At 35.4% G+C, this 12,435-nt stretch overlaps 1 protein-coding gene across 8 annotated transcripts in view; it reads right to left on the bottom strand.

The window, feature by feature from the left end:
* Nucleotides 1-12,435, bottom strand: part of LOC132670999 (BEN domain-containing protein 5) — a 1,465,258-nt gene that overhangs the window by 1,430,864 nt on the left and 21,959 nt on the right. The window contains exon 2 of one of the 8 annotated variants that reach the window (XM_078451926.1): nt 11,863-11,890. The exons of the other annotated variants lie outside the window; for them this stretch is intronic. The gene's annotated coding sequence lies outside the window, so the exon portion shown is untranslated. The remainder of the gene's footprint in view (nt 1-11,862; nt 11,891-12,435) is intronic. 8 annotated transcript variants of the gene reach the window in all.

Genomic DNA, 12,435 nt, shown 5'->3' with positions numbered 1-12,435 from the left:
CCTCCACATGCTGGCCATATCAACATGCGTTCACATAACTGCCACAGTACAAGTGAGTCTCACACCAGCAATTAAATGCTTCTGCTCAGGACCATCACCTCTACTTGCTTTTCATTAGAGCCAAAAGATATCACATGGACACACCTAACCTCAAAGAGAGGAGAAATAAAAATATTTGTGAGAAACATTCATGTTTGCTACATTGGACTCTGAACCTAAAATTACCAGGTAGAGCTAAAAGCAGGAAAACCTTACTAAAACTGAGAAGATTAAGTGAAAGTCTATTTACTAAATCATAAGTTTCTAAGCATGCTTCCTTCACTTACCAACAAGAATTCTTGCAACCCATTTTTTCTCACTAGGCAGAAAATTAAAGAATCTCTTTCTGGGAAAAATTACTAGTCAATGAGAAACAATCTATGGATAGTTACATTAGGCCATCCCCCAGAGTATGACCCAGCCTAATCATTCTCTGTTCAGTCAATAAGCTTTATAAACACAAAAGTTCAAATCAGCTTTTTAGTGCATCAGTTTTAAATATGGGAGTATGGGCCAGCGACCACACCAGACATTTTTGTAAAGTCTCTAACAGGAAAACAAAACTAAAAATAAATAAAAAGGAGAAAAAGAATGTATAGAAATAAAAACAATAAAATAATTTTTTAAAAACACTTATACATATATTCATATATATCAAAGAAATACATACATACATACATACATACACTGGTTTGAGGAATGGATTTGCTGTTCTATAAATGAAAGACACATATGTAAGCATATCATGAGGAAAGAGCCAATAGATAGGGGCCTTTCAGCACACCCTTTGGCAACTCATGTGTTTCCTACTCAACTTTTCATAAATGATTGTTTGGTTAAATACAGTATCTATTCTTACCTACAGGTGCTCATCCCTTTGAATGTACTGACCCTTGGTCTTTGATACTTCTTTGATTCATTTACGAACAGTTCCAATTATACATATTTTAGAATACTTTAAAATCAACCATGCTGTTAATCCTCACAAATACTATTTTCTCTATTTACAGCTGAGTCTCTGAGGTTTAAAGAAGAGAAATAATTTGCTTCAAACTAGTAGATAGCAAGGTTCTCATGGGAAAAAGAGGAGAGGGAGATAGATAAGAAAAGAAAGGAGGAAAGGAGACAGAAAGGGAGAGGGAGGAGTGGGGGAGAGAGAGAAGCCAAATTTCTCCTACTCTAATGCCTTTTAAATTATATCCTACTATCCTACTGTTCCTCTGTTAAGGGTATTCCAGATACTATAACAAATCACAGAGATCCTAGAACAGATTAATTTTATAACTCTTTTTTATCTAGATATACATAGAAAAAAGTACACAAATCATAAGTATGAAGACCAATAAATAATCACAATGGACAATTGGATCATTTAAAGACAATTACCCATATCAAAAAAAGAGAACCTTTCCAGAACTTCAAAGTCATCAACTTGCTCCTTCTGAATCACTATCTCCTACTCTTCACCCAAAGGTTAATCCTGTTCTGACTCCTAACACTAGAGAGTAGTTTTTACTGTTCCAGGACTTTATATTAATAAACTCTTATGACATACATTATTTTGTATTTCTTTCAACATTATGGTGCCTGCAGTTTGTTCATTCTAATTGCTGTAGAGTATTCCACTGTAGTAATAGACAACAATTTATCCATTTAGGTTTTGCTCTAATTTTTTAGCTATCACAAATAATACTGCTATCAACATTCTTGTACATGTCTTTTTGAGCACATACATACATCTGAGGGAAGGGCATATACCTAGCATTGGGGTACGCACATGAAGAACTTAAACAGATGCAACTAAACTGTTCTCTAAGTGGTTATACCAGTTTTATACCCCCAATAAAAATGTGTAAAAGTTTTAGCAGCTCCACATCTTGTGTGGTAGGTTCAGTTTTGAAAACATTCTGCACCAATTTGCCATACATTTTTATTCAATAATACATTGTTTAAAAAAAAATTAGTGGATTTATTTTTCGAGAGAGAATCCCAGGCAGGCTCCATCCACACTGTTGGTGCAGAACCCAACGTGGGGCTCAAACTCACAAACCGTGAGATCTTGACCTGAGCCGAAATCAAGAGTCAGACACTTAACCCACTGAGCCACCCAGGAGCTCTAATAATACATTCTTTTAAAAACAAATACTTTGCTATTCTTCTTTGCTGAATCTCAAAGTCCCAGAAATTTCTTACTAAACTTAGGGAGTTAACTTACTTATGTGATACCAATGCCCATAGTAAATAAAATGATACCTATATTCTTGTATATACTCTGAATATATCTTATACCACCAGTTGTCTCTTATTTCAAATTATAATCTTCCTTTTCTCTTCTCATATCTCTGTGAGAAAATGTTTGTATGACACCTGTAGTGCCTCTCTAACATCATCTATCCCCAAAAGTCTACAGAAGATTTGATGGGTGAGTCACTTAATCCTCTAGGAAACCACTTCCCTGCTGCTAATGGAAATGATCTATGTACAATATAACCACTCTAGGGGAAAAAAAACAGATCTATAAAACTCATCGGCATATACTAGCATGACTGCCAAATGTATTTAGTACTTTAAAATGGTTTGAAAAAATTTTTAAATAAAATGCTTTGTTTATACTCTATGCCAAATCATTAGAGTAACTCTATCCACAAATGTCAAAAAGAGGCAGAAAAATAGTCTCAATCATAAGAGTTTTGAAATTATTTATTTCACTTTCTAAAAAACAAGGCTTTGAGCCAAGGAGCTTTGGTACAGTGTTAACACTTTACATTATCACTAGGATAACAAGAGCTGAACTGTCTAAAATAGTTCTTCCTAAAGGCAAACCAATTCAGCAGTTTTTAACAACTAAGTGGCCGAGCTGACATATCTTTAAAGAAATGAGATTCAAATGATCTATTATCAGTATTCAGAAACAAATCAAATACATTTTTCAGTGCTCCTAGAAAATATGAGAAGCTATGTAAAATAGCAGCGTAACAACAAATAAAAAATGGTGAGCATTTTTGTGTCTGGTGTCATCCATCTAAAATTTGCCAAGGACGTATATGTGTAAGATGACCACAAATCCAAAAATGCCCACTGAACTCATACTTTGTTCAAATACTATGAACTTGAAGGTCATCTGATTTCTTATGATGTAACTTTTTAAATTTGCTTAACAAATACTTGTATGTTTACTATGTGCTTAACACCATACTAAGTGCCTTACAAATACTAACTCAATCAATTCTTAAAATAATTGTGGGTTAATAGCCAGAATTTGAACTCAAGTCTAACTGAACCACACAAATCCTCTTAATAACACAAATAACTGAAAATATATGTATAAATATAACCAAAATAATTAACTTCTTTTTTCTTTTTAATAGTAAATCTGAGCTATACTTGGTCTTTGATCATTTATCAAAATTACAGGAAAGTAATTTTTATCATTTATTTAAGACAAAAAAAGAAGTATACACCAAGACTCAAAGGCAAGACATAAAGTCCTTTGCTATATACATATTTAGCTTGCTTAAAACAATTTCAATTTTATAAATATATTAAGAGAAAATACGAAAATATATCTACCTTTGGATAGTATGAAGCTTCTTTTAAGCAGTTTAGAACTACAAAACCTATAGATAAATAAAAATAGCTTGAATTTATTCTCTAAATTCTCTAATAATTCTTGAACCAAAGATGCATTTTAAATCAAGTATTTATGTGGCCTTTTATCTAAGCATACTATCTAAGAGTACCAACAGGCAGTTTGAATATATTCCTCAGGAGAGAAGGAGGAAATAAGAGAACTGAAAGGTCATTTAGTTGATTTCCCATTCAAGAATTTTATTTTCCCTATATTTTCCAGGGCTTTGCAGACCTACAATAGAGACACGTCCTCACCAGAATAAAACCTTTCCCCTCAATGATATGGAGTATTTCTGGAAAAATAAAAATATATTGACTTTATTTTTTAATTTTTGATGGTTTTAATTGAGATATACTTGACACATAACATTGTATTCATTTTAGGTATACAACATAATGATCTATGTCTATATTGCAAAATGATTACATGTTTAGTTAATATCCATCACCACACAGTTACACATTTTCTTTTTGTGATGAGAATTTTAAGATGCACTCTCTTAGAAACTTTCAAATATACAATATGGCATTATTAACTATACACATCATGATGTACATTACATCCCTGAAGTTAATTTCTCAAAAAGAAAAGGCCAGCCTGTATGAAGCAAAAGAAGGATCCAAGTCTTTGCTTTACTGATCTAATCAGATTTCTGTTCATAATGGTCCTGCTTCCTCAGACTGGTTTCACTATTAACATAAGTATTTCTAAATCAAATACATGTGGGATCATCACACATAACCAGAACAACCTAAGAAACATCTGGAAAAACCTTTGGTTCTACAGCTATGAAAATCTTTCCAATCCCAATTCTCTCTAAACTCCATCCTAGTTTCTTGAAAGTACTAGAAGTAGTAACTGCAAAAGAATTACATATTAATACCAGACTATATTTTGTGATATGTACTCAAAAATGTTTCTTTCTCCAGCAAGTCACAGCATGTGAAATTCCCATTAGAGGAAGTTCCTGAGTACTATCTAGATAACACTGCAAAAATGCCTTACTGATAATACCTTACTTATGTATAACAATACAAAATTAACCCCAGAAATAAACCTGCACTCATTATGTATCATAAGAGAAAATGAGACTCAGAAGTTACCATGCATGTCCAAGATCACACAGCTTTACTGTGCTACCACTCAAATCCTCAGCTAAGTCTAATATAAATACTGCCTCAGTTCCCAAGTAGGCTGAAAGGATAATAGATGAATATGCATCAACATAAAATAATGGATTAACTTCTCATAAAAGAGCACAAGACAGAGCTGTGAGGAAAGAGGAGATGAGACACATGCATTTTAAATGTAAAGAAGGTTGATCTTTGGGAGATCTGCAGCTTTATGCCCTGCCCAGGGAAAAGAGGCTTTGATGGGCTATCACTAATGAGGTAAGGTCTGGACAGTCAGGAACAACAAGGAGCCAAGTCAAGGAGGGACACGTTACATATGTAAGTAGCTTTCACAGAGTAACCTAGGCCTATACTGGTAATTAATACTGTCTGTAGTACAGACTTAGTTGGTACTTTTATGTCTTCTAAGTAAACAGCTTGTTTCTTTTCCTCACAACATCAAAAGAAAGGACAGATCAACTTCAGTACTTGCTCAAACACATCTAAATGTGACATCAATGAACTGCCTCTAAGTACGTAGACCATTTAAAGCAATATCAGAATTCTTCTTTGTTTTAAATCATGACATATTTCTTTAAAAAAAAAAATCCAACAAGCTAAGGGCCCCTGGGTGACTTCGGCTCAGGTCATGATAGCATGGCTTGTGGTTTGAGACCCGTGTCCAGCTCTGTGCTGACAGCTTAAGAGCCTGGAGCCTGCTTTGGATTCTGTGTCTCCCTCTCTTTGCCCCTTCCCCCTGTTCACGCTCTCTCTTTCTCTCTCAAAATAAATAAAACATTAAAAAAAAAAAAAAAGATTTGCCACTACATCCTTAAAAAACTAGAACCTTTATTTAAAAAAAAAACAATCTATATGTCTACCTCTCTGCTCTTTAAAAATAAGTTCAAATATAAAATGTCATTCCAACCAGTTCTATCATACTGAAATGCTTCAGAAATTTCCAAAGTATTATCTCTTCACAGTATTATCTCCTCACAGAAACCAAAGATCTTACAGTAGTTGAATAACAAAAAAATACAAGACAGCATCTGAAAAACCAAGGCAAGTTTTAATTCTTTCCTAGCGCATACGCTTTCAATTATGTAATTCCTTATTTCTCTTTCTTTCCTAAAAGAATAACTGCATGATACACTTAAGGAGTGAGGAGTTGGGGAGACAGTTAGGGATCATCTGTTAACTCTCCTGCCTCTAGACATAACTGTATTTTAAAAGTTTTGTAAAATAATCCAAAGTAAAAAATAGATATCAAATATTGGTAGGATTTCTATAATGGCACTAAGCACTAAAAAGAAATGCAATACCAACGTGAGCGTGATATTTGCCTTTCACATTTTATTTTCTTTTAGTTATTGCATACAACTTTTTGTAAACCCTAGGCTGATAGTGGTACTAACTGTAATGGCTTAAACTGTAATGCACTTAAAATCATTTGTGATCTGTCACTTATTAAGCATGCAACCTTGGCCAAGCTTTTTAACTTGAGTCTCACACACCTCACTGCAAATATGATGATAATAATACCTTCCTCACAGTAGGTCTAGAAGTATTAAATAAATCGCAGAATTCTGTAACATACAGCACGTGTTTAAGACAATGATTCTTGTACTAATATGAATTATGCATATGAAATTGCTGTGTAAGTTCTAAAGTGCTATAAAAATGGTAATACTATCACTGGCATATATTAATGTTATAGCCTCTTCACTATTAAAAAAATCTCAAATCTAACAGGGTCATTTGAAAACTAAATGAAATAACACATGTGAAAAATGTTTAGCACAAAGCAGGCTCTCAATAAACGTTTGTTTAAAAATCTGCAAGTGAAAACTCCCAAAGCAGCCAGGGAGATTTAGTATACTACCGAATCTAGACTATTATATGACTGTAATATTTACATATAATAACCTTTCATTTATAAGACAGTATTATTTAGTATATTAAAATCATCAATTATTAATGTTTTGAGTCCAAAGACCACTCATGCAATGTTATTAGGACCAATATAATGTGAATTTCCCTTGCAGGACATTAGTCTTAGTATATGTTAAAAAATACGTATGTATAAAATTGTATATATATGTTATTGCTTTCAATATATCTATAAAATAATTTTTCATATGTCTATACATATGACATACAATCTATTCCAAAAATGAACATATTGTAATCTTTATAATAATCAGAAATTTTATATACCCCAATTTTTCAAAATGTTTAAATGATTCATTTTTATATCCAGCTTACTCTTTACACAACATATATCCATACTTACATTCAACCACATACATTTTCATTGGTTTTATCTCCTCTCCTGGCTCTCTCAAGAGTCAAATCTTAAATTTCTAACTGCATCCTCATCATGTCCACATGCATATCCCATTATTACCTCAAATTCAACATGCCTAAAATAAACCTATCCTTTCCACAACAAAACTAATTTCCTACCATTTCTATCAATGAACCACCAAGTTTAAAAGCTCAAGCCTTGGGGTACCTGGGTGGTTCAGTAGGTTAAGCATCCAACTCTTGATTTCAGCTCAGGTCATGATTTCATGGTTCCTGGGATGGAGCCCTGCATCTGTGCTATTAGCACACAGACTGCTTGGGATTCTCTCTCCCTCTCTCTCTCTCTGCCTGTACCCTGCTAATTCTCTCTCTTTCCCTCTCACATAAATAAATATTTAAAAAAAGAAAAACAGCTCAAGCCTCTTTTGATCCCTTTTTCACGCCTCTCTGGAAAGACAGCATATAGAAGGAACAGCAAAGGATTTGGGAGTCAACTGGATTTGGGATAGTCCTGTTTTTACTTCTTAGTAGTTGCATGAGCTTAAGTCAAGTTATTAAACCAGTTTCTGAACTTAAGCTTCCATGTCTATAAAAATAGAAGTTCATCTCACTTACCTTATAGGATATTATAAGGTTTAAATATAATGTATATAAGGTGCTTAATAAATACTGAGCATTCATAAATATTGATAAAGCAACTTCTATTCCTTCATCACATCCAGTCATCAGAACTACAGACCCTTACTGTGAAACATGTCCATGGTCACAACCTGTTTTGGGTCCTTCTCATTTAAATCCTCAAGTTTTAGGGGTGACCGGTGTCTCAGTCAGTTAAGTGTCCAACTCTTGATTTCAGCTCAGGTCATGATCTTGCAGTTCATGGATTCGAGCCCCACATCGGGCTCTGAGTCTCTCTCTCTCTCTCTCTCTCTCTCTCTCTCTCTCTCTCTCTCCAGATCTCATCTAATTCCTTTATCCATCTGGGGCAATGGCCACAAAAAAAGCCAGTCTGTCCAGAAGCCTCTTCTTACCCAGCATACTAGCTCCCAATAGCACTTAAACTATTTTCCCTCGATTTGGAAACCCAGAACAGTTCACTCCATCCAAGTTCCTTCTGCCCAATCTCCTTCATCCCTGTGATCCTTTATGATTCCCTTACAAGTTTCCTCTGAGAGAAACTTTGATACAAATCCTCCATTGTCTCATCTCCTCCCTTTCTTACACCCCTCTAATCATTCTGCCACCCCGCTAGCTTCCCATGTCACCCTACCTTCTAACACTAATATAATCTCTAGGAGTGCACCTCTTACAAGAACTCTCCAATGCTCTTATACTCTCCATTAAATGTTCCCACTACCTCCTTACTCTAAAATCTGGCTCTCCTCAGATAGCACTATTACTCTTGAGAAGAAGCTGCTCATTTTTTCTAACCTTGGAAACTCTAGGACAAGAGGAGGAAAAGTATTCTCAGCTCCATGTTTGCTTACAGATTATTACTATTACATCCTTATTCAAAAATGCATTCTCTTTGGGAGGCAAACTCATGAGACCAAAAATCCTCTTCTCGAAGATAATAAACTGCTATAGAAATCCTTGTCAGTTCTTCATTGAGTGCTAGGAATACAATGGTAAATGTAACAGAATATTGTGTGGGACACATGAAGTTAAAAAATATATTAAAATTAATTTCACCTTTTTTATTTTAATGTAGCTACTAGCAAAGTCAAAATTACATATATGGATCACTGAACTACAGCTTTCCATTCTAATGTCTAGCCTTCAATGGAAGAGGAGGTTGGCTGAATATGAGTGTGGAATTTAAAATCTACTGTACCTTCCCTCTTTTGTTTTGGTAGTCTCTACTCTTCTACCCACACTTAATCTACCTTGTACCTATATGTATTCTACTCCTAAAAAAACAGGTCTACTTACTGTTTGTATATTTGCCTACTACAGGTCTACTATACTGTATGTATATTTGCCTCCTCCTACCCAGAATACCCTTTCCCTTTCCACCCAGATAATCTCTCCTGTCACAGAGTATAGTATTCTTGAAAATGTTTGTTCTGCTGCCCAATGACAGAATTATACAGCCCACTCTATAAATATCAAGCTTGCTATAAGACTGGAACAGAAATGTGAGCAAAAGTGACATGTGCCATTTCTCAAGCAAAAGCTTTAATAAGAACAATTGCTTGTTTCTAGTACAATCTCTTTTCCTCTTGCAAGAAATCAAAAACATCCCACACAGAACCCACTCTATCAGCTTGGTTCCTGACATAAAGATATGGAACAAAACTATAGCTGACCCACAGTGGACAAATACTGGAAGCAAGAAATAAACCTTTGTTGAAAGAGATCTTGCAATGTGCAACACGGGTGGACCTAGAGGGTATAATGTTAAGTTAAATAAGTCAGACAGAGAAAGGTAAATTTCTTATGATTTTACTTATGTATGAAACCTAAAAAAAAAAACAAAATAAACAAAGAAAAGCAGAAACAAACTCAGAAATATGGAGAAAAAAACTGAAGGATGCAGGGGAATGTGGGCAAAATGAGTGAAGGGGAGTGAGAGGTACAGACTTCCAGTTATGGAATGAATAAGTCACAGGGATAAAAGATATTGCACAGGGAATATAGTTAATGGTATTGTAATAGTATTATATGTTGACAGTTACCAGCTAGTTACCAGTCACTAAGTTGTACACCTGAAACTAATGTAACATTGTGTATCAACAATACTTCAATAAAAAAAGAAAAGAAAAAAATCTTTGTTGTAAATCCCTGGGATTTTTGAGTCATTTATTATCACTGTATAACTTAGCCTAAATTGGCTAATATGTCATATCCTTTTACCATAATCATTCTCATTCTTCAAGATCTATCGTAAGTACCACTATTTCCATGAAATTTTCCCAGATCAGTTTAATCCTAAGTTATTTTTTCCTCCTCTAAATTCCTAGAGTTCAGCTGTACCACTTTTTGGCAATTCTATTCCTGTTTTGAATTATTATTATTTAAATCTGAATCATGCATAATTTCTTTCCCCATCATAAAAACAGACAATCAAACATTATGTGCCTCCTAATAGGGACACATAAAACCACTTTTGGAATAGTCTTAAAAAAAAAAAAGGAGCCCAAATATAATCAGGCTTCTACATATAATCAGTCATTTACCAGAAATATAGAGGACAAAAGGATGTTGAAGTACAACATAGGAAAGCAATCAGCAAAATCCAGGAAAATAATCTACTTTCTTCAAACAAAATAATACAAGAAAAAAGAGAGACAGACAGACAGACATGGGAGAGGGAAACCCATAAATGAAATAGGCTCAGATCATGATCTCATGGTTTATGGGATCGAGCCCTGTGTTGGACTCTGTGCAGACAGCACCGGGCCTGCTTGGGATTCTCTCTCTCCCTCTGTCTCTCTGCCCCTCCCCAGCTCATGGTCTCTCTCTTTCTCTTTCTCTCTCTCTCTCTCTCTCTCAAAATAAATATTTTAACAAATTAGTGGATGGTTGATATTAAGGAATTATTATTATCTGGGATGTATATATCTCATCACATTGGCACAATTACATATGTGTTATGTAGTTTATATTTAGAAAGAATGTGTCCTGAAACTAATTTAACATTGTGTATCAGCTATACTCAAATTTGCTTAAATGTGTAAAGATTACATGTCTTTTATTAGAGATATATATTGAAATACTTGTAGATTAAATTATATATCTGTGCTGTACTTCAAAATAGTCCTGGGGAAAGAAAGAGAGCAGGAAAGATGAGCATGATTGATAATTGTTAAAGTTGGAAGATGAGTGTTCTTATATTAATTATATTATCCTTTCTACTTCTGTATAGGTTTGAAATTTTCCATAATACAAGGTTATTTTATTTATTTTTTTAATTTTTTTTTTAATGTTTTATTTATTTTTGAGACAGAGAGAGATAGAGCATGAACAGGGGAGGGGCAGAGAGAGAGGGAGACACAGAATCGGAAGCAGGCTCCAGGCTCCGAGCCATCAGCCCAGAGCCCGACGCGGGGCTCGAACTCACAGACCGCGAGATCGTGACCCGAGCTGAAGTCGGACGCTTAACCGACTGAGCCACCCAGGCGCCCCTTTTTTTTTTTTTTTTTAATTTTTTTAAAAGTTTATTCATTTATTTTCAGAGAGACAGAGACAGTAAGAGTGGGGGAGGGGCAGAGAGAGAGAGGGAGAGAGAGAGAATCCCAAGCAGGCTCCGCACTGGTAGCGCAGAGCCCGATGCGGGGCTCAAACCCATGAATCCGGGAGACCATGACCCCAGCCGAAACCAAGAGTTGGCTGCTTAACTGACTGAGCCACTCGGGTGCCCCTATTTATTTTTTAATTGTTATGTTTATTTATTGCTGAGACACAGAGAGACAGAGCATGAATGGGGGAGGGGCAGAGAGAGAGGGAGACACAGAATCCAAAGCAGGCTCCAGGCTCTGAGCTGTAGCACAGAGCCCAACGCGGGGCTCCAACTCACAGACTGCGAGATCATGACCTGAGCCGAAGTCGGACGCTCAACCGACTGAGCCACCCAGGTGCCCCTACAAAGGTTATTTTAAATGGAGTTAAGAACCAGCCACATAATTCAAATTACCTAATGATACAGGAAAACTATCTAAGTAGTAGCATTACAGATATGCTGACCCTATAAGATTTTGTGACCAAGTAAAACCCTGCTAGTCTAGAAGACTATCCTCTATGAGGATAGAAGGTGGGAGAACATAAACTTACCTCTCTTGGTGGGTTTTTTCAACTTAGCCTATCAGAAAGAAAAAAATACATAAATATAAACACATTCACAAAGATGATCTAAAGTGGGGGTTACAAAATTTATGAACTATGCAGATAATGCCAAATGAGTGAAGTAGACAGAGAATAAGGAGAAAATAGTGAGCAATGGGGACCATGTAATACCAGAAAGCCTTTGCCCCCTTCTAAGGGTGGCACCAGCTACTCAGCTCCAGCTAACAGTGAACATACATCAATATAGGCCCAGTTTTGCCAACTCTCCTGAATTTTTAAGAGAAGCCAGAAATTCATACTTTTATATCAAACTTCCACATTTTTTAATAGTAAAGGGCAGATTTTTTTTTAAGTTTATTTTGCAACAGGGAGAGCACACAGGAGGGGCAGAGAGAGGGAGACAGAGAGAGAGAATCTCAAGCAGGCTCCACACTGTCAAACCCATGAACCATGAGAGCATGATCCAAGCTGAAATCAAGAATCCGTCACTCAACTGACTGAGCAACCCAGGAGCCCTGAAATCTCCCTATTGTTAAACAATTAACAACCAATTGAATCTAA

This window comes from Panthera onca, chromosome C1 (assembly GCF_046562875.1).
Source record: "Panthera onca isolate mPanOnc1 chromosome C1, mPanOnc1 haplotype 2, whole genome shotgun sequence".
Classification (NCBI taxonomy): Eukaryota; Metazoa; Chordata; class Mammalia; order Carnivora; family Felidae; genus Panthera; species Panthera onca.
Note: the sequence above shows the minus strand (reverse complement) of the source record. Positions and strands in the feature narration are given on the sequence as shown.